Below are 27,849 nucleotides of genomic sequence, written 5' to 3'. Positions count from 1 at the left end.
ACTTTGGTAGGCAGTACAAAATTAAGGACCTTCAAAACTAGACTTGATGTTATTTTGAAAGAATAAGGTGGATAGGACTGGCAAGCTTTGTTAGGTAAATGCCCTGTTTTCATCAAAATTTTTCTAATGTTCTAAGAGTACATGAAATTGTGCTCAAATATTACAATATTTCATTTGATATTATCTCAACTATGGTGTTTGGGAAGGGCTCCACTCTTTCAGGAATACCCTGAATGATAATATTATTCCAGTTCTACATGCTTGTAATCCATATATCCATTAATTTGAAAAAATGCTTAATCCAGTTCAGAATCACAAGGACAGGAGCTTATCCTTGAACCACTGAGAATAAGACAAGCCATAGTCAGAGTGTTAATGCTCTTTATTAGTTTTCCAGTTAATTATTTGAAAATTTGAATATAGTAATTCTAGCCTGATGATTAAAGATTTCATTTCTGGAAAGGCCTTTCTCTGAGTCATCCAATATTCCACCTACACCCACAAGAGGTGTTTGCTGGGTTAAATGGCAATTCTAAATTGGTCCAGCATGAATGTGAGTGTGTATGTGACTGAGCACTGTGATGAACTTGCACCCTAAATCAGTTGGTTTTGGTGCCCAGTGCTTCTGGACATGTATTAAGTGCTCTTGAGAATGTATGTATGTATGTATTTGGCAGAATTTTTTTTGATCAAGAGATGAAGATTATCTTTGAAACAACAAATTACTGTATTTGATCAAACCTTTTTTTGCACAGACCCTAAACCTTTTTGTGATCTGTCCACAAGCAGTAAGAGGCGGACACAGATGCAGTTCACAAAACTGTGCAACAAATAGTTAAATTAATAGATTAAAATTGTTAAAAATGTGAGGAATAATAAATGTGGTTAAATTTGGTAGATGAAAAAAATCACAATAAACATCTGTTTAAAAAATCTTGAATATTGCACATGACCAAATCGTTTTCCTGAATGTGCAAAGCTAATTCAAATATATTATGTCCCAACAAGCTTTCGCACAATCCTACAGTAAGTAGTCTGGCTTTCCCTCTGCGAAAGCTCAGAGAGACGCTAAGCTTTCTCTTAAAAGAACCTTGGTCGAATGCGACGGCTTAACATCGAGTTGTCTTTTATGAAAAACCTGCTCTGCGATAACAACCTCACTGTTTACCAACCAACCTGAAATGAACTTGTATCTCTCACCCACCCTATACTGGTCCCTCGCAGGGCTTTTATAATCTTGCCAAGCTATTAACTGACGAGAGACCTAATCACTCATTGCCCTGTCACGCGTGTCCACATTTCTTTATAGTGTTCGTTCGCGCGCGCTCACTTGTTCGCAAGAGAGAGCTTTGATGCGCGCTCACAAACGTATTCCAGTTCCAGCGCCTGCGACTCCCTTCACACAATTTAATAAAGACGCAAAATCGCACCTTCCAAGACCTTGTCGGCTTTTTCACCCGCTGCCGCTTTCAGTCTAGTGTTAGAACGCGAGCGACACCAAAAATGTGGACCGGTGGCAGTCGATACATCTCCCCCAGGGCCTTTCCAGGAGAGACAATCAAAACCATCCACCATATGAAAGAATGAAGGTACGTGTCATCTCACTGATCAGTACTTTAAAAAAGACTTTTGTATTTTTTATAAGCAGAAAAAGAACACGGTGCCCTTAAATTATGTTCAGCAATACGTTAAAGGGATCGCATTTACTTAACTCCATGTAGAAAACCGGTGACGATACTTCTAAAACTAAACGGTTGTCAAGTTAGTTTTATCCTCACAGTACAGGCAGAAATGGCACGTTCAAATCATGGGCCATTGGGCCTGAATGTAACACTGTAGTTTTGAGTTCGAAATGTTTACAGTGATTTGCCAATAGGTTTCAACGATTTCTATATCAAGCTGCATTTAAAGATTAAAATGAAGATATTTTGTATTATGTTTTTTATCGATGCTTAGAATTTCTGGTTTAGTGATTTATATTGCATTGGTGAAGGCTTAGTTTTTATATGTTCAATTAATAAATGTCTATTTATATCATGTGGCCGTAATTACATTATTACGACTTTGCCCTGCATTTCAGATACACAATTTTAGACATAATTGAGGTCTGGTTGGATTGAAATTGCGTTGCCTATTCATTTCAGCACACCAAAACATTTTAAATAATCAGTAAACATATAACTTCTAAAGTATAATAAAAACGTGTCTTAAAAGTATACATTAAATTTTAAAATGCCAAGGTATTAATACAGACTTCCTTACAACAGTACCAGCTTCTGTCTGTTGCTCTATAAGTGGCCCACTTTATGCATGGAACTGACAATCACAGTTCTAATTAAAGCGTACACGTCCTATGTAATTTTTATAAACCACTGGACCGGGAGAGATTAATTTTCCAAAACATAAGATTAAACACAGTATTATCTAAAATTAAGAAAAGGCACGTACCTTGGCATTTTCGTTATCACTATTTGTGACAAACAAACAGTTTCTAGTTTTCTCCTTCCCGCCTTGGATTGATGACGTGAAAGGCAGAACGCGCATGCGCTTCTGGCTAATCGCTTTACTAAATGAAGCATTTCAAAGTATCCATCAGGTATCCGTCAAAATTCGATTACAGTCGACGTGAATCGAATCCCACAAAAATAAATAACACGGATATGCATTGAAAAGATTATTTTGATTACTTCATTTCATTTTGATATATTACTGGGCGCTAAATTCAAAAACGAAAACTATTTTCTCCATAACGTAATTTTTTTTCACAATACACATGCTTTAGCTCCCGTGACCCTGTAGTTAGGATATAGCGGGTTGGATAATGGATGGGTGGATGCTTTAGCTGTCAATTAGAGCTTGTTTTCGCGGTACGATTAATTAAACATCAATATTTTATTTAAACGATAATTTGTTTGAATTTAGTATATTATACTATAAAATCTATATTTAAAGGTTTGAAATTTTTCAGAAAATTAACCACAATGAGCACTGTTGGTTCATATGTGGGAGCCTGAAAATTCTGTATATCTCATGAGTCAGCAGTCCAAGTACAGTATACCAAAATTCCCACATTTTGTCTTTGTGTGGGACAGCAGAGTCAAGAATTGAACTTGGTTTCAGAAGGGATGGCCAGCTAGAAAAACGCTATAGCTTGGTGGGTCAGGGTAATGTTCTGCACCTGTTAAGCTTGGTTTGATGATAGCAGTTTGTCTATCAAAAGATGGAGCGTGTTTTACAGATGTATTTTTTATGAAAGTTTCTGGGATTGTCAGAGGGCATTATTGCTGGACATAATATTAGAAAACTGATTTCTGATGCAGAATTTGATGGAGTGATGAACAAACTAGAACAAGAGGCTAGGGTATCATTCAGAGAAGTAATTTCTAAGGTTTTAGGTTACAATAAGGATCCAAATTATAACTAAACTGAAAAATGTGTTAGTTCAGTTTAAGGGGTCAGAGCATATACTAGCAGCATATGGCAGGCATGAATACCAATGCACTTTTAGACACACCAATGCCAGACCAGTTTAACAAGATTAGAGTTGCCTCTTCATCTGACATGTACACCTTTGAGAATTGGGATGTGTTAAGAAAAGCAGAGCACCTTGAGTAAAATCCACACAAACATGATATAGTGGCATTTGCAGTAGACACTAGTGGGAAGTTGTCCATGTTCATTTATCAAGAAATAAATTCTTAGACAGCCACCTCAAGTGAATGTTTATTAGAAACTGGTAAATTCACTGCAGCATTGAATCGTGAGAATGGTACGAATTTGTACCCAGAACTCTATAAAGATTTGAGGCAGCTTTGCCAATCATTATGCAACCCAGTAGAGAATTTATTTTTGTAAAATATGACTGCCTCCCTACGGAGCAACAAAATAGTTACAATGTCCACTACAAAGAATATATTTTGTCAAGAAAATCTAGCTAAGGTGGTACTGTTAACTACAAAATGTGCCTACTTTGTTTTTTTAATACATGACCAGCTAGCCAGTATAAAAGACAAAATTTATAATTTGTTTCCTTCAGCTGTTTTACATTTAAATGCTTAATTTGGCAGAGTGCCTTAAAGATCCAGCATCCTGAATTTGAATTCCTGTTATCAGTGTTAAATTTATGCATCTTCTCTTTTTGTTTTTCTACGGGTACTCTGGTTTTTCTCCCACAATTGTATGCAGGTTAACTAACTGGTGATTCTAATTATGCCCTTTTGTAGGTGTGTGCATGAGTGAGCCCTGTTATGAACTGGCATCCTGCCTTGCGCTTAGTGCTTCCAGGGTATTCTTTGATCCATCGAGACTCTGAATTGGATTGAGCAGGTCTGATGATGTTATGTTATTTTTGTTTTGTCCACTGGTTGGTGCTGGCAGAATGATTAATTGATTATCATTTCTAGCTCACAGTTCCAGGGTCCTGGGTTCAAATTTCAATTTGGTCACTGGTATCTCTTTGTATTTGTGATTTCTGTGATTTCCTTCTACCTTCAAAAATATGCATAATAAGTTGATTGGCCACTCAGAACAAGCCTGATGTAAATGAGTAGTTGAAAAATTTGTGAAAGTAGCATATGACACTCAATTACAGGTTGGTTTTGGCCTTGCATCTACTACTAGGCTTCTACTCACTGTCACTTTTTTCATCTTTCCAGCCATCCATCCGTTTCTTTTATGCGTAGTTGGGGAACAGATACTATTCTGGTAAAAGAGAATTCGGGGAAGAAGCCAACCTTGGATTTAATGCCAGTTCTTATTAAGGTATACTCATGCATAGATCTGCAATGTACCAGTTTTGAGTCACCTGTTAACCTAATCTATAAGTCCTTGAAACAAAGGAGAAAAACTGGGGTGCCCAGAAGAAAACACACATACAAGTAATACAGGGTGGTCCAGATCTAATTATGCAGATCCAGATCGTCTGGTTGACTTTGATTTATGCAGGGACGATTCCAGTTTGCCACAAAAATGATTCTTCATGTCGTAAATTCGCACACTTCTCGATGGTCCGGGATTTTTCGGGTGAATTTCTATGTAATAAACTTAATAAGTTATAGCGTAATGAAAATTGCATAATTAGATCTTTACCACCCTATATATATATTGCTCCCTGTGCTAGCTGGAATAGGCTTTGACACTCCTATGACCCTGTTCAGGACTAAGTGGGTTGGAAAATAACATGATATATAAATTGAGAGTTTGCTAACTCACTCACTCATCATCAAAACTTAAATTTGGCAAGACTCTAGATGTTGGGCAGTTGGTATCTAAAAAGAAAGGACATTTTGATTTACAGGTATTCATCAATTTAACAACCACCTTTGGTTCAGACAGACCGGTTGTAAGTCAATCTGGAAGTAAGACAGACCGTATACCGATGTATTTAAACCTGACCGAATATATAGTACTGTTTAATAAGTCCTTTAAGTTATAGTTTGTATTATATCCTTTTTATCATAATTCTTAGCACATTGTGTAGATTTTCTATCTTTTTTTGTGTAAGTTACTTTTTATTTTATTATTTTGTTTCATTATTACAGTTGCTCGCATGGTTGCTGAACCTTTAACAGGTTCACATATCCTTTGTCTGTGTTAAGTTACATCATCAGCGTGAGCCTCTCCCAGTGTTCATTATATTAACTACGAGAGGAGGAATTGTACCGGGAGAGTCTGAGCACTCATATGTTTTTTATTTTAACATGTCAGCCTGGTAATAATAAACATTAACAGATAAAGGAGTGCAAGTGTGGTTTTGTTACCCTGTTTGTGACAGTTCACACAAAGCAGCACATCATGAGTCACAACACAGAAGCTTCGAAGGTTAACCAGATTCAAAGCCTAAGCACAGCAGTACAGGGCGTGCAACAAACACCAGTTACAACAGGATAACTTAAAGTCACAAGTGATCGCATTTGCTTTCTTTCCTCCCTCATACTACTCGATCACCTTAATTTTTGTGTCAAGATCAATTGCCTTTTTTCCAGTAATTGTAAGACACATGTAGCTGAACATAGTTGAAAACACTGCAGGTAATAAACTGAGATTGAAATGAATGAGTCATGGCTTATGGAGCAGGCTTGGTGAAAACTGTCGTTGGCCCATAAAACGCTATATCGGTCATAAGTCGAATGGTCGTAAGATGCATAGGTTGTACGTCGATGACTACCTGTATCAATATTTAGGGGTTATATCCCCCAACAATAGAAAAACTAACCACCTTAAAAACTCAAAAACATTTGATGAGTAATTTGATTGAAATTTGCTAGCATTATGGAAAAGGGAAAAATTAGCTGACTCATCTTTTATTTGTCAATATTTGTTAGGTGGTAATGCTGTAACAAATGGACTGTTCTTAGGCAGCACATCCTTTTTTCAGCTTAGCAATGACAAGTGATCGTGCAGATAAATGAGGCTTGCAGTTTATGCAAATAAACGCAGCAAGCAGAAGATTGCTACAGAACAACCTGTAGCAGTAATCACACAGAGAAATAGGCCTGCCAGCTGCCCTGCACAGGAAAAAGAGACTGAGTGGGTGGGTGAGATGGAAAATGAGATGTGAAGTGGATGAGGGAAAGTTAGGCAAAGCTGAAAGAAAACATGGTTAGCAAGTGGCCTCCCAGGGTACACACAGTACTCCCTTTTTTGTTGGCTTATTTTTACACCTCACGCGATGTGATATAAAATATAAACAAATTCAAGATGGAACTGATTGTCTAGAGTTCTTATATATATATATATATATATATATATATATATATACTTCTAAAACGTGAGGGAGGGTGGGGCTTGGTGGTAAAATATACATAATATTGCAGAGAACTGGGGTGTCCCCTTCAAGGTCAGACCAAGATGTGCCACTACACATGAAATGTGACAAGCTGTTCACTTACTGTGACAACTACCAGATTACCGTAGAAGGGCTTCACAATCACTGTGGTAGGACCATTTGATAGTACAATATATAATGGCATTGATGGCAACAGCAGGTACCAGTCATGACACTGGTTGTGTTGCTGTAATGCCTGTCTGTTGGCACCATGCTTTGAAAGCACCAGCTGTCTGAGAAACTGCTTCACTCCCAATGACACAGTTCAGCAGATAACATTTTGTGATTTTTTTGTTTTTTTATTGGTGTCCAGCAAAGTACAACATTGAGCATTTGGAGGGTGGCAGGTCAGTTCACAGTATGAGTGTGTTTTGCTTCTTACCATCCGGAATAACACTAGGATGGCCAACACCACCAATTCACACAAGATACTGTATATGTAATCATAGGCAAAATAAGGGTGAACATGCTGATTCATCACAGTGGCATCTTCTCTTTGTGTCCTTTTTTTTTTTGAGGTTCACCTTCTTTCTTCTGTTTCAAGTTCAGGCTGAGCACCCATCTTTGGTTCACATTCAGAAAAAATGAAAAGACGTTATTTATTACATTAACACTTAACAAATTTCTGCTCTCCTCTTGTATTGATCAACCTCTGTAATGTATGCATTCTCTACTTTATTTGTATTGCAATTCGGTGATAGGTGCTATCACATGTATACTTTGTAAAAGTGGTGGTCTCCATCAGAGAGAAAGTACAAACTTGCATGCCAAAGCAGTTAAAGGATTCTGTTTAAAGGCACAAAGCTGACTAACTATCTGCTATGGCTTACAAGTGATTCTTCTGCAAAATGGCTGTGCAATACCTCTAATCATAAAATAAAGTGCTCTCTTATAGGCCCCCTCTTACTGCAGCTAATTGTGGGATGGTACTGCTGATGATGGCAGATGACAATTACAACTGTGGGAAAAAATATGCAGGTGCTTATTGGCTGACAGGGTGTTCTAACCCTTCAGAGTAAGTGAAATGTTGATTTGGAACATGGAAGTAATAATTGCAGTGTACAAGTGACCCAATATAAACCTGTGTGTGTATACATGTATGTATATGTACAGTATGTATACAATGTACTGCAATATGTGTGTGTGTGTGTGTATATATATACACAGATAGGGGGCAGTATCACTCCCTTGAACCCCTCCCCAATACGCCAGACACCAGATAAAAGTCCAAATGTTGACTTTATTAATACAGCACAGTGCACAAAGCACCCTCCTCTCCGCAATACTCATTAAACAATCACTAAAATAAATTCTCCACCACTCCCAGACATGTTGCCACCCTTCCACCCAGCTCAACTCGCCGTCTGGGAGCTGTCACATTCCTTTTAAAGTCCCTGACCCGAAAGTATTCCAATCCCCAGTTCATGTGATCCTTATCACTTCCGGGTCAGATAAAAAGTCCTTTTCTTCATCCCGGAAGTACGTTACTTCTGCTGTCGCTCTGCCTATGACGCACTTCCAGGTTATAGGGCACATATGACTCTCTATGCCTCCCTGCAGCATCATCTGTTGGCCCCTGGGGTATCCAGCAGGTTTGTAGGGGAAAACTCCAAAGTCCATGATTCTCTGCTGGTATCCGTGGCACCTCCATGCTGCAGGGAGAGCTCCATCTTGTGGCCTGGGGGTACTGTTCGTGATGACAAGCCGGCCATAGACCACAATATATATATATATATATGTGTATGTGTATATATATATATATGTGTATGTGTATATATATATATATATATGTGTATATATATATATATATATATATATATATATATATATATATATATATATATACATACATACACAGCAGCGACTGGAGTCAGATACAAAACCTGATTCGCCCTGTTCTGAGACTACTGTGGGCCAATAGAGGAAAAGATCCCCTGTTCCACTTCATTGCTAGTGATGCAGTGAGCAGGGTTACACAGTGGCAATCTGCCCCAAAGGAGACAACCCGATGGACTGTGCATTGGCTGAAGCGGGAAGGTACTGTTAATCGGTCGCGTCTAACCCTCTCATTTCTCCTTTCACAGGCACGGCTGAATGTGTGTGGCAGTGATTCCGAAGCCTCCTTACACTTTGATCTTAGGGAGGGACTGGTCCCAGAATAAGCCTGACTGGACTATGCCATGTACTGTTGGTTCCAGAAGCCCAGTCACAGATGAAAGCCACCCAATCCGAGGAGGAGTCCCAGCCATGCAAGAGAGCAGGTAAGGGGATGGCTACTCAGTATGACCTCGCTGATCTGGAGCCAGGAGAAGAAACAGCGGGCTGGGAGGATAACCTGCCCACTGCATCTCAAGACCCCACTGTGTTAACTGAAAGCCTCCCTTAAGCCCTGGCATCTCTATGGCTACTGTTATGCCAACTGCCCTCGTCCTTTAGGCGAGAGCAGTGGAATAATGACCTGCTGAAGCATGCCAGGAATGCAGTCATGGCCATTAACGAGCACACCACCAATGATACCTCACTTCCCATGCCTTACTTCGTCCTTGAGAACGATTTGTTAAATCATGTAACAGAAAGCCCAGATGAGATACGGAGCCAACTCCTTGATCCCCAGCCATTTCACTGGGAAATATGTGAACTGGCTCACACTCACCTGTTGGGGGGGCATTTGGGCCCTGAACAATCCCTCAAGCACGTAACTGCAAGTTTTTACTGACCGGGTGTATATGAGGAAGTGCAGTGATTTTGCAGATCCTGTCCAGAATGTCAACTCACACAAATTCCCATAGGGTGTCCCCTTACCTATAATCAACATTCCGTCAAGAAATTAGGCATGGAAAAGTATGTAAGAGGAGGCTACCACTGACTTTCTCCCGATTCTCTTCTTCCCTCACAGCTCAAAGAGACTGCCCAATAACAGCACCTATTCCTGCCCCTTCCAGTGGTTTCGCTATAAAGAACAGGCATCCTAAAGAGATGCATCTTTTTCGAAGGCCAGAGCAAGCTGCAGAGTAGAGCACAAGACTAACTCCCATATAAGACGAACCCTGGACCGAGAAGTAGCGCTTTTGCGCATTTTTCGTTTCCTTTTTTTTCTTCAGTTTACTTTGCCTGGTTGGCATCCCAAAACTTTGACTGATTCCAGTCTGTCCTTCCACCACTCGACCACTATATATATATATATATATATATATATATATATATATATATATATATATATATATATATATATATATATATATATATATATAAAAACCTATAAGGTGCATACCTCACCCTGTTATGGGGGACACAAAATGTGAGTTGAGTTTGTTGTACTCTGTGCAGCCAAAGGTGTTCTTGTGTGTGAACAGCAGCAACACAAGGCCATATTAGATGAACTGTAAAGTCTGTAACTAGTAAATTGTATTTTACTTGCTAAGTGCCATCAGAAGCAAAACAAGCTCCATTTACATGATTTATGAAAAAATACTATAAGAATTATTAACTTACACCCCTTCTCATATTTGAATGCATTATAAAAGTCCACTTCACTTTTCAGAACACAAAGTGATTGCCATTCTGTCTTTTTTTGCACTTCGGATCCATAGTGCTTCCACCACAGTAACTCTGAACTAATGAAGTGGGTTTAATAATGGAAAAATTTAAAATAGTATTTATTAGGGTGGTCATGTGGTTCAGTGATTTACAATGCTACCTCACAGCTCCATCTTCTTGGTTTTATGTCCAAGTCTCGACACAGACTCTACATGAAATTAGAGCTTTTTATTCAGGTACAAATTTCTTCTCACATTTCATGACATGCAGGGTTAACTTAATTTGCAACACTCAGTTGGCTCAGGAAGTGGTGGGGTGAGGTGTTAGGGGCGTACACCCTTAAGTCCCACCCTAAAGGCGGAACAACAAACATGAAAAAAAGTCTTTATCAAAATTCTGGTATGCCCTTATATAAAGACTCATATAAATAATATACCACAGAAGGCAGTTTGGTAGTTTAAAAATGGCACTTGTTGATTGCATAAACTCACCATGTCACTACAATTTTAAATGCAGAAAATGTGTAAGCACAAGTCAGACACATTGGAGCGCACAAAGCAGAGAGATAAAGCTCTCTTTACTCTAACTTTGATTGTGCTCACACACTAATTTGCTTCAAGGTAACTGACAACTCCAGTTAGTTAAAGCTGCAGTGAAAGAGTGCATGAAGAGGAGCAAAGTGTTGAGGTGAAGGGAGGCATATCACCTGATGAAGAAAGTCACAGCATCACTCAGTGATAGTATAGATATTGTGATAGTATAGATAATATAGTATAGACAATGTGTTCATTGTTTAATAACACAGAAAATAGTGTGATGGAGATAATAACAGCAGAGAAATGAACTTGTAGCAAGTGATTAAAATAATGTCAGTGGCCCATCACAATATACCAATGATGACAGTGCTACCTTAGAACCATCATTCAGACGTAACATTTAGGTTGTACAGGTTTAAAATCCGATGCTCACCCTGATTTAATAACAGCTCTTATAGATCATATGGTCAATTCTTAAAATTTTTGTGCTATGTGTCCTGGGCATGCATTAAAATGATGTTGGGGTGTTTGAGGGGAATCTTATTAACAAGTTTGCTTCCCCCTCAGTTTGAAAGCCTAATCATGGGTTCATTGCAAGTTAGTGTCACAAGGACAGTGTAATTTATATATATAAATATATACTGTACATATATATATATATATATATATATACAGTATATACTGTATATAAATAGAATATATGTCTGTTAGTATGTTCCTTATACAATCCTACACTCATTGACACATCTGGACCAAATTTTACATAATCATTCTCTTGGACCATATGAACATGAGAGACTACTTAGGAACCCAAAATTTTAACCCTGGGGCTCCCAGTAGGGTTTTTTAATTTCCTGTAAGCTGCAGTTTGTATACCAGTGCCAGCTTCTGGCTCAGAGCAAGTGAAACATCTGAACAGATCTGACCCGAAAAGAACACATTCTTGAAATGCTGCATGCTGCTTCTATCTACTGTAATATAAAAAGAAGTGTCTTGTGCTGTTGCAGTGCCATGTTCTTTGGCTACTATTATAATAAAAATACAGTATGCACTTACTGTAGATAAAAATACTTTAAAACCAATTGTACTTAAAACTAGTATAGATAAAATATATGAGAGATGAGATGAAAGGCCATTAAAAGGCAGCATAGCCTGGAATGGAAGGAATGGGTAATACTAATTACACCCTTTTCCCCTGCAGGAGGAAAGCATGGGAGTAATGGGTGCTGATTCTATCTGAGTTGAGCCGTGCTGAAACAGGATTGCAATTAAAAAGGGAGTCAGCTTATCCCATTGGTCCAGGAGGTTCTTTAAGGAAATTGGACGGACATAAAGATAAGGTAACAAAAAAATCTCTCTCTCCTAACTGCAATACTCAAACAAGCCATGCTGTCTGTTTATGCTACTCCATCCAAGTGTGTCCTGCAATAAAATCATGCATCATTCAGGACCATCATTAGCTGCTTGTAACCCTGAACTGGATAAGTAGGTTGGAAAATGGATGAAAATTACTTGGGTGACGTGATGACACAGTGAGTTACACTTCCTGCCTCACAGCTCCAGGAACCTATATGTCGTTGTCATGTCAATCAATTCCACATTCTTTTTGTATTTCCTTGGGTTTTCTCTACCATCCATGTATGGCCATGTTATGTTGAAATAGACAGAGTGGTGGCTTTGAGGCTAGGGATCTGTGCTGTCAATTGAAAGGTTGCTGGTTCAAATCCCGTAAATGCCAGAAGTGATTCCACTTTGTTAGGCTCTTGAGCAGGGCTCTTAACCTGCAATTGATCTGTCTTGGTTATGACATTAAACTGCATCCAGTCCTGCAAGCAGGTCCTCCAACTTGCAGGGAAAACTCGGAGGGTGGTGGCAGGTGTGGCACTCCAGCCACTGTAAAAAACCTGTGGTGCTGAGGTGTCACCTGTTGCATGGCTGCAATCGGGTCCTAATCTGGGATCCTGAGGTGATTTATCGTGTGGTGGGTGCGGCAACAATCTTTATCAGTGTATTTTCCCAACCTACATTGAAATAGCAACTGTTAATTACTGGAGTGCTCTCTAAAATGGAGTAGTATCCCACACAACCTTAGTTCCTACATTGTGCCCAATGCTGCAAGGAAATACTGTGGCTCCCCATCTATTTAATGGAAAAAGTATTTGTGGAAAATTAATGGAAGAATGTATAAAACTAATTAGGCTGACATAATGATGCAGTAATTCACATTGCTGCTTCCCATTTCTATTTTTTTGATCGCTATTGGCACCAAGCACAAGATAAAACAAAGCCCTGAAAGAATGTAAGTTAATTTCTGTTGTGACCAGAATTCATGGTAATTCATGCGACATGGAAGGGAACTTGAGTCAACCTGTCAAGACTGGCTGGGAGTAATGCAAATGTTAAATAATATGACTTATGAAATGACTCGCTGTATCTTTTATGTTCTCATCTAACGATAACTGTTCATTACTCTATATATTGTTTTTCACAATGAGCAATATCCCGGGACAAAAATTGCTACAATTATAGGCACTAACTTTGTGAATTAACTTAAAATTCCTATGAAAGCCAGCATAATTGTTTAAATCCACAATCATAAGATTTGCAGTCTAGATCTATGGCCGCTAAGGTTGCTTTGTGACCATTAACAAATTCTGAACTCTTTGCCTAAGTCACAATGTGGTTTGACCAAGCATTGTATGCCATGTTTCGACAGGTAGCACACTCCTGTTGTCCTGCTGCATTCATGCTACATTTGATTTTAGAAGTAGAGTGCCAGCTTATGAGCTCACCATTTCCAGTCTACAAATCACAGACACCCTGTGGGCTCTTGAATTCCTCCTTGGTTCAGGTGTGCTTATAGATAATGTGTTCATTGTTTAAGCACAAACCTGTATATCTGGTCTAATGGCCAAAGGGACTGGGGTAGTATTTTTTCATTAGGACAGAAAATTTGAAGTTTTACTTTTCCTTCCAAGCGTTTGCAGAAACGAGGGCCAAGAATGAATACTTGATAAAAAGAAAAAAAAAGGTTGAGACCAAGCTTTTATTTTTCTAACTATCCATAGATTTTTGCACCCCAGCTGGTCTCTCCTGTCTTATGCCAGCCAGACGGCAGCTTTTTCAAAGACACTTTGTTACAGCTAACAACCCACATATTCAGCATTGGAATATTAATCACGTTGTGGTTTTGGCAGCCATTCTGCTGGTTTTGTAAAAGCTACTTTTTTATGATAAGTTTGACTGTAAAGTTAAAAAGACAGGTGTCTTTGTTACCTAAGGACTGTTCTACTTTATGCATAGGGTGAAAAACTGCAAGAAGTATATTTTGCCAGTTACTTGTACTTCTACCGTAAGACATTTGTGCTTGCCTATTGACATATTTTTACATTTAAACAGACTTTCTTCTTTTTAGGAGTTTAATGATTGTAGGTTTAAATAAGAGTTGGAAAATACAATGCATTTTTCCATTTTCTGAACCTCCTTTTTCCTTTGCAGAGGTGTGAGAAGAAAATGCCTATCCAGTAACTCTGGCTACAAGGCAGGAATAAACCATGGACAAGATGCCAATCTAATTAATGCAGGGCACATGTCCACATACACATACAGTACTTGGTGAATTCACCACGTTAAATAACTATTCATGTTTGGAATAAAGATGGAAACAAATGAAATCCTGCAGTTGACAAGGTGATTAGGTGCACACTGCATACAGACAGTGATGAGGCACGAACAACAATGACAACATTTATTTATATAGTACATATTCATACTTGAAAGTAGCTCATAGCACTTTACAATAATAATGACTAAACAGAGTTAAAAGTAAAGTTAAAACTAAAGAACACATATTTACATAATAACAGTATAAAGTTATAATGACCAGCTTAATAACATATTATAGTGAAATGACCACAGTGGGCTGCACAGCTAATCTTTTGGCTTATATACCACCATCATTAATATTATTATTGCACGATTCTTTTATAAGACTTCTTTGTGAAATGTTTTATCTTGTACTTTGTAGCAAGTGTAGCAGTTTGCTCAGCTGCTGAAGGCTATTAAAGATAAGGACATCATCATGATGGCAAAGGGCAGTGGCAGTACCATGTCAAAAATCAGAAAAGAGAGAATACCACATTCATGGAAAGTCAGCATCTGTCCCCAGCACAGTGGTAACCAACTTTTTAGCCATAAGATAACATTTTGACATCAAAATAAATCAAAGATCTACTGTCATATATGTTGGACCTAGGCTATGTAGAAAAGATGTCTATTTAGCTTATTAACACTTTATTTTAGCTATGATTACATACTGTACAATGTCACTGTTTACTTACATATTGAAGTGCCGCAAAGTGCTAATAATCTTGGCATTAACAGTCCATCACAATCTGCAAGATCTGTGTAGTCCAAAGTATAGTATGAGACGGCAAATCTAATAATATGAGGTGGTTTGTCATATTTCTCTACCCAGCATTTTATTTTCCCCACATTTCCCTGTTATTTTCTGATAGGAATGATCAGTATGCTTACACACCTTCAGTTTATGCCTTTTCTTTTGCTTTCCGTTTCTGCAATAATTTCTGAAAGTGAAATTTAGGGAGTTTATCCAGCATTTTCTTATTGCTTTTGCATACTGTCACACACGTGCGACTAGGAGCAAGCTGTAAGGACCAAGTAAAGGTGATTACCCACTGGGCCAGGAGGTGGCGGGGTGCTCTAAACCTATTTCTGTTATTTCTGTAGATCAAATACAGGAAAACCTGCCTGATCTGACATCACTTCCTGTTCCGGCGCCTAGACTGACGTCACTTCCTGTTCCGGCACCCAGACTGACATCACTTCTGGTTCCGGCACCCAGTCTGAGGTCACTTCCAGGTTACAGACTATAAAATCTCCATCTTGCCAAACTAATTCAGTTCATTCTGGGAACTCAAACTATCAATGTCATTGTATTCAATTTAAACCTTTTGCAGCCAGGAACAATATACGGGTGGCTGCCCCAAACCTTTTTCAGTGTGTTGAGACTCGTTCTTTCACAGTGGCATAGTCGGCAGGATGGCCTCCTGGTGGAATCGGAAGCCAAACCAACATTATGTCTCAACACACCATCGTGCTGAACCACTAAAGACCTATCAGGTGGAAGAATACCGTTCTTGTGTTGCCGAGCTGGGGTCTGACGGTATGTGTCAGGGGGATCTGGAGTATGTTCCGACCCAGTTCTCCTTAAAGAGAACCTTTGAGAAAGGTGGGGGTGCCCTGGGTCAGCAGGTATAAATTGGGAATACAACTCAAAGGAATTCCTCCGAGAACAGGCCGTGACACTATGGCAGAAAGTCGGGTGTTGGCTACTGCCATATAATAAAAATGCCCGAAGGATTGTGGAAAAGGTGGCCTGTGCAATAATAATAAATGGCCTACCCACTAAACTCGCCCAGCTGACCTGGGGACATTCATATAATAACATGGTCACCCTCGTGGGGATTATTAATACCTTGTGGGAGGAAACCTACTTAGAAAAAAACAGAACGGAATCCCTGTGAACCCAGAGGAAGTTGTGTAACTAATTTAGAGTCTTACTCTTACATTGTGGAACATGCTTTGAAGAACTTCGATGCACGGCGGAGGGCTTCACGAGATGACATGAGGGTCTGTGGAGAAACACAGAGCAGGGGGCAGAGTGCTCTTGCCAATCCTCTGGCCTTTTCACATACAGGAGAAGCATTGGTCAATGGCTTTAAAGTAGCATCTTTATTTGACTCTGGCAGTAACATTACCATTGTTGCTCGCCATTTAGTGTTGCTGCGACAAAGGTTAAAAATAAAGACTTGTCTAACCTGTATTCATGGTGATGTCCCGTCGTACGAGTCTGCCCGCTGTTACATCTGCCAAAACGGCGTTATGAAGAAAATAATGGTGGCGGTACGCTCTACTGGGTAGAGATTGGTCAGATAAAAACTGCGGCATAACACTCGCTATCCCTACAAAGACACTAGGTCTTGTTATGGACGCCGATTCTGCCTCCTCAGCTACCTCCACGCCGTGTACACAGCCGGTAGGGGAACAGAATGCGACCTTAGAAAATGACGTGGAAACAGCCGGACCATCGCAGAGCAATACGTCATCACCAAGCGCTGCGCCGGCTCGGTCTGAAACCATGGCCCTTGAGGTTGAGTCTGATCCTCTCAGTCATCTGCAGTTTCAGTTTAGGCAGACACCGGCTTCATTTAAAAGGGAGCAATGGAATGATGACTCCCTTAAATTTGCAAAAAATGCAGTGGTCTTAGTAGATGGCCAACTCACAACACATCCCATGCCACAAGGTCCCAACTTTGTATTAAATAATGACCTTTTATATCAGGTGGCAGAACATGAAGCAAGGGTGAGGTCACTGCTCTTAGTTCCACAGACTTACCGGCGACAAGTCTGTGAACTAGCTCATACCCACCTCCTGGGAGCCCATCTGGGTCCCAATAAAACTTTAGAGCGAATCAAGCTCAGATTTTTTTGGCCTGGGATTAATGAGGAAAATTAATGTCAATTACAGCAGATTCCTAGGAGGGACCGTGCTCCTCTAATCCCTTTACCCCTGATTGATGTCCCTTCTAAACATATTGGGGTTGACCTTGTGGGACCCTTAGAGCCTTCTGCCAGAGGACATTAATATATAATGGTCCTGGTGGATTATGTCACCCAATATCCTGAAGCTGTTCCATTACGCTCAGCCACATCCAAAAATTTTGCTCGGGAGTTGGTAGGGGTATTTTCGTGAGTCGGAATCCCTAAAGAAATTCTGATGGATGAAGGGACACCATTTACCTCGGAGACATTCATGGAGACAGCTAAGTTACTGAAAATAAAGCCTTTAAAGACCTCTGTATATCATCCTCAAACAGATGGTTTAGTCGAGAGGTTTAACCAATCTCTCAAACAGATTCTACACAAGGTAGTCATTGAGGACGGAAGGAACTGGGATCAGCTCCTCCCCCTCGTCTTTTTTGCATATCGGGAAGTCCCACAAGCCTCCATGGGGTTCTCACCCTTTGAATTATTGTATGGATGACAACCCCGGGGTATATTGGATATATTAAAAGAAGGCTGGGAAGAGGAGGTCCTTACCTCTGTAAATATACTTGAATCAATTGCCCAATTACACAATAGATTTTCAAAAATTAGACCAATCCTACAATCTCACATGGAAAAGGCACAAGCAGCCCAGGCTCGTTGTTATAACCGTGGCACATCCCTTTGGGAGTTCCGCCTGGGGGATCAAGTCATGGTATTAGTTCCTACCTCACATTCCAAATTACTGGCTCATTGGCAAGGCCCATATGAAGTTAAGGAGAGGAAGGGTCTGGTTGATTATTTAATTATCCAACCTAATCGTCGACCTAAACAGCGAATTTATCATGTCAATTTGCTGAAACCGTGGAAGGAAAGGGATCCTGATCACTCCTCCAGACAGCCCTGCTCACTCTTCTCTCATAAATTACACCTTAACTTCGGTGATGATTTGACTCGCCAACAAAGACAGGAGCTCGAAGCAGTTATCCTGTCATTCCCAGAGGTAGTGAGCGAAAATCCTGGACAAACCTTCCTGGTTGCGCATGACATAGAGACAAAACCAAGGGTTATAGTCAGAGAATGCCCATATTGGGTTCCCGAAGCAAAAAAGGCAGAAGTGGAGTTGGAGATCAAATGAATGCTGGATCTAGGTGTGATAGAGGAAAGTTAAACATCCTGGTCCAGTCCCATCATGTTGGTCAAAAAGCCAGACGGAAGTTGGAGGTTTCCTAATTCAATGCCTATCCGATGCCGCGAGTGGATGACCTTCTTGAGCGGCTAGGACATGCCAAATTTTTGACTACTCTTGATATGACGAAGGGGTACTGGCAGGTTCCCTTAAAGGAAAAGGAAAAGACTGCGTTTAGCACCCCTAGTGGACATTGGCAGTATCGTGTACTTCCATTTGGATTACATGGGGCACCCGCTACCTTCCAACGTCTGGTGGACAAAGTGTTCCGACCCCATAATTCGTACAGTGCTGCCTACTTGGATGACGTCAACTATTCCAGCACCTGGAAGGAACACCTACTGTAGGTTGATGCTATATTACGGACACTAGCGAATGCTGGACTTCGTATTAATCCAAAAAAATGCTGTTTTGGATTGGCCAAATATTTAGGTTACCTAGTGGGCCGGGGTATGGTCAAACCACAATGCTCCAAAATATATGCCATAGTGAATTGGCCCCGTCCGATCACCAAGCGGCAGGTAAAAGCATTTCTCAGCTTGGCGGGTTACTATCGCTGGTTTGTACCCTGGTTTCCTGAGAGACCAACACCCTTGACAAACCTGACAAAGAAAGGGAAACCTAACCACGTTGTTTGGGATGATGATACAGACGCTGGATTTAGTGACCTTAAGCAGGCCCTTACGTCAGCTCCTATTTTGAAAGCACTTGATTTTACTTTGCCTTTCATTCTCCAGACGAATGCTTCAGACACAGGTCTGAGGGCCATGCTGAGCCAAAGCATTGATGGAGTGGAATACCCCATTATGTACCTGAGTCGGAAACTGTTGAACTGAGAGACCAGGGTCCTCATGTATAAACGGTGCGTACGCACAGACATGTTGCGCAAGAACTTTTCCACGTTCAAATCGCGATGTATAAAACCTACACTTGGCATAAAGCCACGCACTTTTCCACGGTACCTCATACCTTGTCGTACGCAAGTTCTCCGCTCGGTTTTGCAAGCTGGCGGCACCCAGCGTCAAAGCAGTGCTACTGTTCCTGTGTGGTTACTCTTTATTTTCCTGACGCAGCTTTATAAATTAACTGAAACTAACCGCATATTGTTTATTAGTGTAACGCATCTGATTGTAATTAACTTGTAACAATATAATGGTCCATGGAATAGCCATAGTATTCCAAATACCATAACTGCTTTAGCGTTGTTACTCTAACTGCACTTTCTTCTTCTTTCAGCTGCTCCCGTTAGGAGTTGCCACAGCGGATCATCTTTTTCCATATTACTCTCACTGCACCACTCGGAGTATTTATATTACTGTATCTGAGTGTGAATCACAGCAGCAGCTGATCGGAAAGAGAATTATCGGTATACAGCTTCAAGGACACGCTGTCTCAGCCACGGCAAAACGTTTCAAAGCCTTTCCTGTACGGACCTCATGGTTCAGAAACAGTTTCATCCCAAGAACAATAAACGCACTCAATCAGTTGCTCCTTGTAGAACTGTTTGTACTTATAAGTACAATTACCCCACTGTAAACTTGCACTACAGTTATAATATCGCACAACCTGAGCCACTTTATAAAGCGTGTATTTACATATGATGACGATATCATTTTTAAGGTGAAATGCAGCAGTTTATTATATTATACAGATAAAACTTTAACTTCATTTAAATAATCTATATTCTTCACTGGGACTGGCATGAAGGATAGAATAATTAAACATGCACTACGAAGATATTTCAATGTTCCTTAAACGTTTTGAAGAATCTGTGCTCTAAGCTTACAGATGGCTTAATGTCTATTACAGAGGCGATTGTGTGGTAATCGGTTACTTGGAGAAAGAAAAGCAAGGACTGCAGGAGCGGCCATGCCAATATATATTGAATATAAAACAAATAGAGAAAATAACAACACAGCTAAAAACGCAGCAGCAAATTTCGGCAAAAGTTAAATGCTTGTGTCATGAGCACGAGGCGACTATGCAGTGTCTGCAACGGACGTGGCCATCCACCGTCCATAAGCTACCTTACTGACATTGACGGGCAAAGGAGCCACCGATTCTTCCTCTGCCCAGTGCCACCACAAGCCTAGAGCCCCCTGAGTACTGCTGCAATAAATTATTTCGTCGAAGGTCACACACAATCACTGCGCCGTGAAACTCATGTTTAATAACGTGCTTTAACTCCTATCATCATAAAAATGATATCACGTATACATCTCAGTATTTTAGTTATTCAGAGAGCTGTAATATCACAAATGTAATGGATTCTGTGTCCAGTTGGAGGAAGAGAGCCGATTTAAGAAGCAAGTAGTGATTCACACACATATAGCACATAGAAGATCAAATACAAAACAAAGCATTTAACGTGCTACTTTAATTACGATGTGATTTGAGAAACTGGTTAATTAAACGATTTTAAGATGAAGTTTAATGACAAAATAAACTACGTGATTAAAGTGGAAATGTCGAGATTGAAGTTGACATTTTGTGCTTTTTCCCCACTGTGTGCCTTTTTTCTCTGTACCCTGATAAGCTTTCATATGACACTTAGACAGTGGGCTACAACTTCTTTTTTATTTCCGGCACTGTGCGATTTTATAAACGTGAGCTTTCAAGTTTCTCCAACACGCTATGTCACTCGATCAGCTTCCTTTTGTTGATTATACCACGGTTTAATTAAACAAATAGTATGTTTTTCCTTTGCCTCCACTTGGTATTCACTGAAATTCTTATATTTTCCCCCGTGCTTTTCCCATTGTCTTTTCACAGAAGGCTGCGCTTAAGGGCGATTTATATTTATTTGCATATTCAAAGAGGTGTAATTCTGGGAGGAGTTGGGGAGTTACATAAAGCGTGTGCACGAGCGTTACTTTTCACGTTGATCGGGATTTATGTAGCAGAAGAACGTGGAAGTTGGAGTACGCTCAGATTCCTGCATCTGGATTTTTCTGTGCGTAAGCACATTTCGGCTTTTGTGCTTACGCCATGTTATAGTGCGAGTTCTACACACGGCGTTATACATGAGGCCCCAGGTATGCGGCAGTGGAGCAGGAGGCTTTGGCCGATTACGCAGCTAAGGTACTACCTCTTGGGCTGGGAATTCACCCTGGTGACTGACCATGCACCTTTGTAGTGGATGGCATTAGACAGGAATTCAAATCCACGAGTCACAAGGTGGTTTTTAGACCTAATGTCTTACAAGTTTTCGGTCGTTTATCGTCGAGGTCTGCTGCAGGCCAATGCTGATGCCCTCTCCCGGTGCCACAACCTTACGAACAGGTACGCCCAACCCGATGGGTTTGGGCTTCGGGGGGCAATATCACACACGTGCGACTAGGAGCGAGCTGAATGGACCAAGTGGAGGTGGTTACCCGCCGGGCCAGGTGGTGGTGGGGTGCTGTAAACCTATTTCTGTTATTTCTGCAGATCAAACACGTGAAAACCTGCCTGATCTGACATCACTTCCTCTTCCAGCGCCTAGACTGACATCACTTACGGTTCCGGCACCCAGACTGAGGTCACTTCCGGTTCCAGCACCCAGACTGAGGTCACATCCTAGGTTACAGACTATAAAATCTTCATCTTGCCAAACGAATTCAGTTGATTCTGGGAACTCAAACTATCAACATCGTTGTATTCAATTTAAACCTTTTGCAGCCAGGAACAATATATGGGTGGCTGCCCCAAACCTTTTTTGCAATACTCATTTTATCTTCTGGAAAGTTATTTGCTTGTGCAAATTGCTGTTTTGAGTTTTTCCAATTTTGTACATAATGCAGTGTTTCCAAGTCATTTTGCATTTCATTGCAATATTGTTCATTGTACTTTCACTGTCTCCTACTGCTGGACTTCATAGAATCTTTTTATTTGTTAATTGCTATTTTACACATTTTTCATGACATTTTCCTTGTTGAAATTAGTGGATAGTGTTCATATTTTTGTAATGGCAGTTGTATTGACATACTTCAAGGTGACAATTTTAATTGCAGCCCCCAAATGTCATTTTAAAATTGTCGTTTATCAGTATTAATTCCAAACATACCCTTCAAGTCATTTATTCCTTATTTTTTTATTTTGATTTCTTGCCCTTCACATTTCCCATTACTGTACTGTCTGTGAAGGAAACAAAATCTCATTAGTTGTCAGATCTGATTGTCACATTTTGCTTCCCTTGCTTTTGGTACCTACCCTAGAAAAATGTGACAGGACAGAAAACAGGACTGACACTAAATAACTTTTCCAATAATTTTCAGTTGTAGTCTGTGTGACCTGTAACGGATGTCTCACAATCCCAAACACATCAGTCCAAAAAATAAACAAAAAAGCTTTAATAACAAAGTCTAAATAAGAAATAGAACAAAAGGTAAAAATAATAAATGCCCTTACCACCCAGGGCTTAACTAAATGGCAGTAAGCACTGGCTATTCTGTTACATGTTCCCCTGCTCGTCTTCCTCTACTATGGCTCTCCTTTCTCCCTCTGACTAGCTGAGTTCTTCTCAACAGCTGCCTTACTATAAGTATCTTGATCAAAGGAGCAAGGTCTTTTTATATTATGCCCCAACCAATATCTAGGTACCTTTCCATAAACACTTCCATGGACCTAACATCTTCCATCTCTGGTGTCTTATGGGTAAAATTTCCCTTAGCCGCATCAGAGATTCTTGCATGTTAGTCTCACTACAGTGGTAAACTGGAGAGGACCAGATTGGTTGTCCTCCCTGTGAAGGCCTTTTTACACTCGAGTGCAGGCAGCAACAGTTGCGTGCAAAAGATACACACCTTCGTCTGTTTATACTGCAAGCATTCAGTATGCTACACTGTGTAATAGCAAAACCCCCCATCTTTTACCCTGAAGTTTTTTATTTGCCTGTGCATACTTTCATCTTTGCCCAGCATCTGGGCAATTTTCCATCATGAATTTGTGCATATTTGGCTATTGCTGTGCTTTTTTAATGGGAAATTGTGCAGGTGTGGGCAGCAATGCTTCACACAACTGTTCCTCCAAAGACCATATGTTTTCTTGTCTACACATGTGCAGTCAACACACACAGGGCCACACAGTTACAAAATTCTAGAAGCATGCGATTGCCGACTTGAACGTCCAAGTAGCAGGATTGATAACAAAAGTTACATCACATGGACAATAGCGAGTCCTTGTAGTGATGCAGACACACGAGTTATAAATAGGCCTTGAGGCTACAACACATCAGCCCCTAACAGTCTGGGGAACCTCAAACCCCACAATAGGGCTTGTATTATAACCTATGAATTACCTCCTACTGTTATGGTAGCATCCTCTGATGGTCAACAAAGGTACCACTTTCCAACTTAACTGTATACCTTCTTTTTCACTTTCTTTTACAATGGTCATTCCTCAGCTGATTATTTGTTGCTGCATCCATTTCAATTAATAAATTAAGTAGATGTGTTTAATGTAACAGCTTTTTAATACCTACCTGTTTTGCTAGTGAACAACAACTACTTTAAAGTGAAGTACAGTATATCATGAGATCAATGGAGTATAGGGGAAGGAAGTGTCTGTTGCTCAGAAAGTTGTTTACTTCCTACATTTATTTCCTACATTTTCATATTAACACACATACTACACACAGTATATAAATATATGTAAGCATAAAGCTATTATATAATAGATAAATAAGTAATTCTGGATAACAAGCTCTATGTAATTTGTGAACACAGAAATAGTCTGTTTTGCAAACTTTAAGAGAAGAAGGTGCTGTAATCAGGTGAAGAGCTAATCTTTCTCTGATTGGCTAATGTATACTGTGAGCTTTGTTAGATTTACATGCATTGACTCACCTGTACGTGCATTAGTCAACCGTCTGTGCTAACGCTGGCATGCACATCTGAACATTTTGACTGTATGTTTATATTTATTTATATGTTTTTATTGTTGTATTGCATATTTATTGTTTTTATTGTTTTAAGACTATTTTTCCCTTTATCTTTATAAATTGTCTTCATATCTTACTCTTGTATTGGTGCTTCTATTTAGTATTCTAGGTCATCATGCTTTATATTGTCAAGAAATCCCTACATTCTGCACAGGCATGGGGATTTTTTTGTCCATTACTGCAACCCTGATTTTTGTCTAGAGGCTTGTTTTAGGACTGCCTTCTGTCCAATGCCTGTGTTGTAGTCGATTTACCCATGTGTTGGTGTCGTTTCCACTAGCAACCTGTTACCAGCAAAGTACCTCTTCACACCAACTATTGGGAAAGAATGAGAATCTTTAATCATGCTCCATTATTTCATACATTTAACCATTCATTTATTGGATTGAAAGTTGCAAAGTTGCTCCAAATTTTTAGTTATTCCCTTTGTTCGTAGACTTTATGTTTTTTTGCATAATTAACAGTACTGTTGCATAAGTTACATAAGCATAATCTCAACAAATTAAAATAACCAGCTGGTTGTCTTTTTATTTCTTTAATCCTCTTTTGTCCCTGCTGTTTGAAATATTTCTACTCCTATGTTTCATTAATGATTAAATCTGCATCTTTCCATTTGCCTGGAGTTTGTTACATTCTTTCTTTTCAAAAAAGTGAGAGACATTGAGAATCAGAAAAAAAATTGTATTGTTTCTCAAGTTAACCGATAAAGTGTTTGCCCCGCTACAACAGAAACTGTCATTGATGTTAGCTGCTGGTATTGATGTATACTGCAGTTGCTAGCTATCCAACCCCACTGAGCAAGGTAAGGATTTATTATAGACCATGTTAGTAAACCCTGTGCCACAAAATAAGAGTGATTCAAAAGTTAAATGAAAATAGTGACTTTATTACCTAAAATAAACTTGCCCACTTAAAAAAGTACACCTTCAGCTGAGGCTTTACCCCCAAGTTTTTCTACCAACACCAAGGTCAAGGACATAAAGTGGTTGTAAATACCAAGTCCTTCTCCCTTTCCACTAAGCTCCAGAATAACTTCAGTGTTGTCCTCCTTTTTCTGTTGGGACACAGGACAGAATTGTTCTAGATGAACCAGATGTCCCTACAAAGGGTAGAGTTTCTCTGGAACCTTCCAGGCTGCCCTCTTTCGTAAAGGGTGCAACTATGTGCTGCCATATTTTGGATAGTTGGGATAGTATTGGCCTCTTGCCAATCGTCTGTAATGTCTTTAAAAAAACAAAAACAGCCCATTATCTGTGGTAGTGACCATTTGCCTGCCCTGTACCACCTCAAAGGTTTGAAAAAACATGTTCTAAAATATACTGTACAATATAAATGTGTAAGAATAATCATTGTATCATATCAACACATTTTATAGGCTTGCTTACTCATAACTGGCCCTTCCAGATTCAGGAATTAATCTTACCAGCACAACTTTAAAATGGGAGAACAGAACTAGGGTTCATTGAGAAAATCCATGCACATACAGGGTCCCAAAAGCTAATATATATACCCCCAACCCCTTTCTTCCCTACCATATCTCATATTTGATAGATTTACTGAGATTCTACTGTATATACAGTGACTAATTAATGTATATTATGTTTACCATTTCATGGTGCCAAATTGATGCACAGTGTTTCTCAAGTGGGGGCCTCAGTAAACTACCTTAAGGGGAGAGGGATGACTGAAAATAATTACAAAATAGCAGGAAAATACTGAAATCACCACTTGACTGTTTCTTTGAAAATGTTGCATACAGAGTGCAATGACTGACAGTTTCTGTATATAATTAGGCAGAATAAATTTACCTGCCATTAAATTGTGTCTCCAGTGTCCACTAGGATTAATCTAAGCAGTGCAATGCACACAGCTATTAACCTGTAGTTAGAATGGCAACAGACTGTTCGTAATGACCAAACAAAAAAAAAGGGTATAAAAAGGTAACATTCCAAATTGCTGTGAATAATCTGAATGTTTTAGCATGATGCCAAAGAGGAGATAGTCTGAAAATAATATGAAAGGTGGACTTTACACACACAAAGTGCCGCCACCCTACTAACTTTTTACAGCTGCACTGGTGTCATGACTGTAAATCAATCCTCCTGCAGCTTACATGACTGTTGTCATTTTCCTACATAAGGTTTTTGTCTATATTGCTGACATGAATGTTTTATTTGGAGCAAAAACGCATTTGCATTTCCCATCGTGCTAAATGTGGCCATCACTGGTAGAAACACTCCAGTGCTGAATGTAGAGATAAATGAGGAAGCTTATGCAATTACATTATAAAAAAATACCTGCAGCAATTAATTCTGTAAAATTCTCAAAAAATGACAATTCACTTTGTATTTTCAGAAATGTCTAAATTTTAATCATAATTTAAAAAGTAATACTTAAGCCTAGTGAGCTTTTGTTGTTAAAAATATCCACAGTGACAAATTTTGTATTTCTTTAATTACTGGTTATAAATTGTCCCTAAAAATGCAAACTCATTTTATGTTGTGATTAATATATTCAGACACTAGTAAAATAACTTTTATTTAATAAAAACAAATAGGCTGTTTTTTACATTTCTTCTTAATTTTGTATTATGTTTTTAAAAATACGGGCAGTGTAATGGCAGAGGCAGCAAATATGAATTTGTAATTTCAAAAACAAGCACCTTTGTAAAGACTTCAGCAAAAGTACAAGTTGGAAAATGTGTTGTAGTAAAGTTCACATATTTGCATAGTTCACTGGGGGAACTTAGAGAAATAAAGGTGGTAGAACACTGCCATAGTGGACTGCATTTTTCTGAAGTTTTAATATTGATTTTTTCTGTTTTATCTTTTTTCATTTGATCTCATTTATGTATAGAGCCTTTTATGTGGGTGGTACAGTGGTGCAGCAGTTATCACTGTAACCTCATGGATCCAACATATTGGTCACAATGTCATGTTAAGTAAGTGTGGATATTCTCTTTATATCTGCTTGGGTTTTCCTTACACATTCCCAAAGAACTGCATGTTAGTGTAATCACTGATTGTGTGTGTGTGGACTTGCTGTGGACTACTGCCCTGTCCAGGGCATGTTCCTGTACTTCTAAGAGAGACTTTAGATCCTGCAACCTTAAATTAGATTAAGCAGCTTTGAAAATGTCTTGTTATGGTTTGTTGTTTTGAAGTGGTGAGCAAAACACTTTAGGAAGCAATCATGCAAATTGCTATGCAGCAAAAGACTAAAACAGTTCATTGATTACTGATGGAGTAAATATATATAGCACAGCAGAGCTGCA

At 39.4% G+C, this 27,849-nt stretch overlaps 1 long non-coding RNA gene across 1 annotated transcript; it reads left to right on the top strand.

Moving 5' to 3' along the window:
• The first annotated feature begins 1,363 nt into the window (after window positions 1-1,363).
• LOC120532146 lies at window positions 1,364-12,233 on the top strand. The gene is made up of 3 exons (XR_005634219.1): window positions 1,364-1,589; window positions 8,911-9,087; window positions 12,101-12,233. It is a non-coding gene; the product is annotated as an uncharacterized LOC120532146 (long non-coding RNA).
• Window positions 12,234-27,849: the final 15,616 nt, after the last annotated feature.

This window comes from Polypterus senegalus, chromosome 7 (genome assembly GCF_016835505.1).
Source record: "Polypterus senegalus isolate Bchr_013 chromosome 7, ASM1683550v1, whole genome shotgun sequence".
In the NCBI taxonomy this organism is placed as follows: domain Eukaryota; kingdom Metazoa; phylum Chordata; class Cladistia; order Polypteriformes; family Polypteridae; genus Polypterus; species Polypterus senegalus.
The sequence above is the reverse complement of the archived record's forward strand: the minus strand, read 5'-3'. Positions and strand labels throughout refer to the sequence as shown.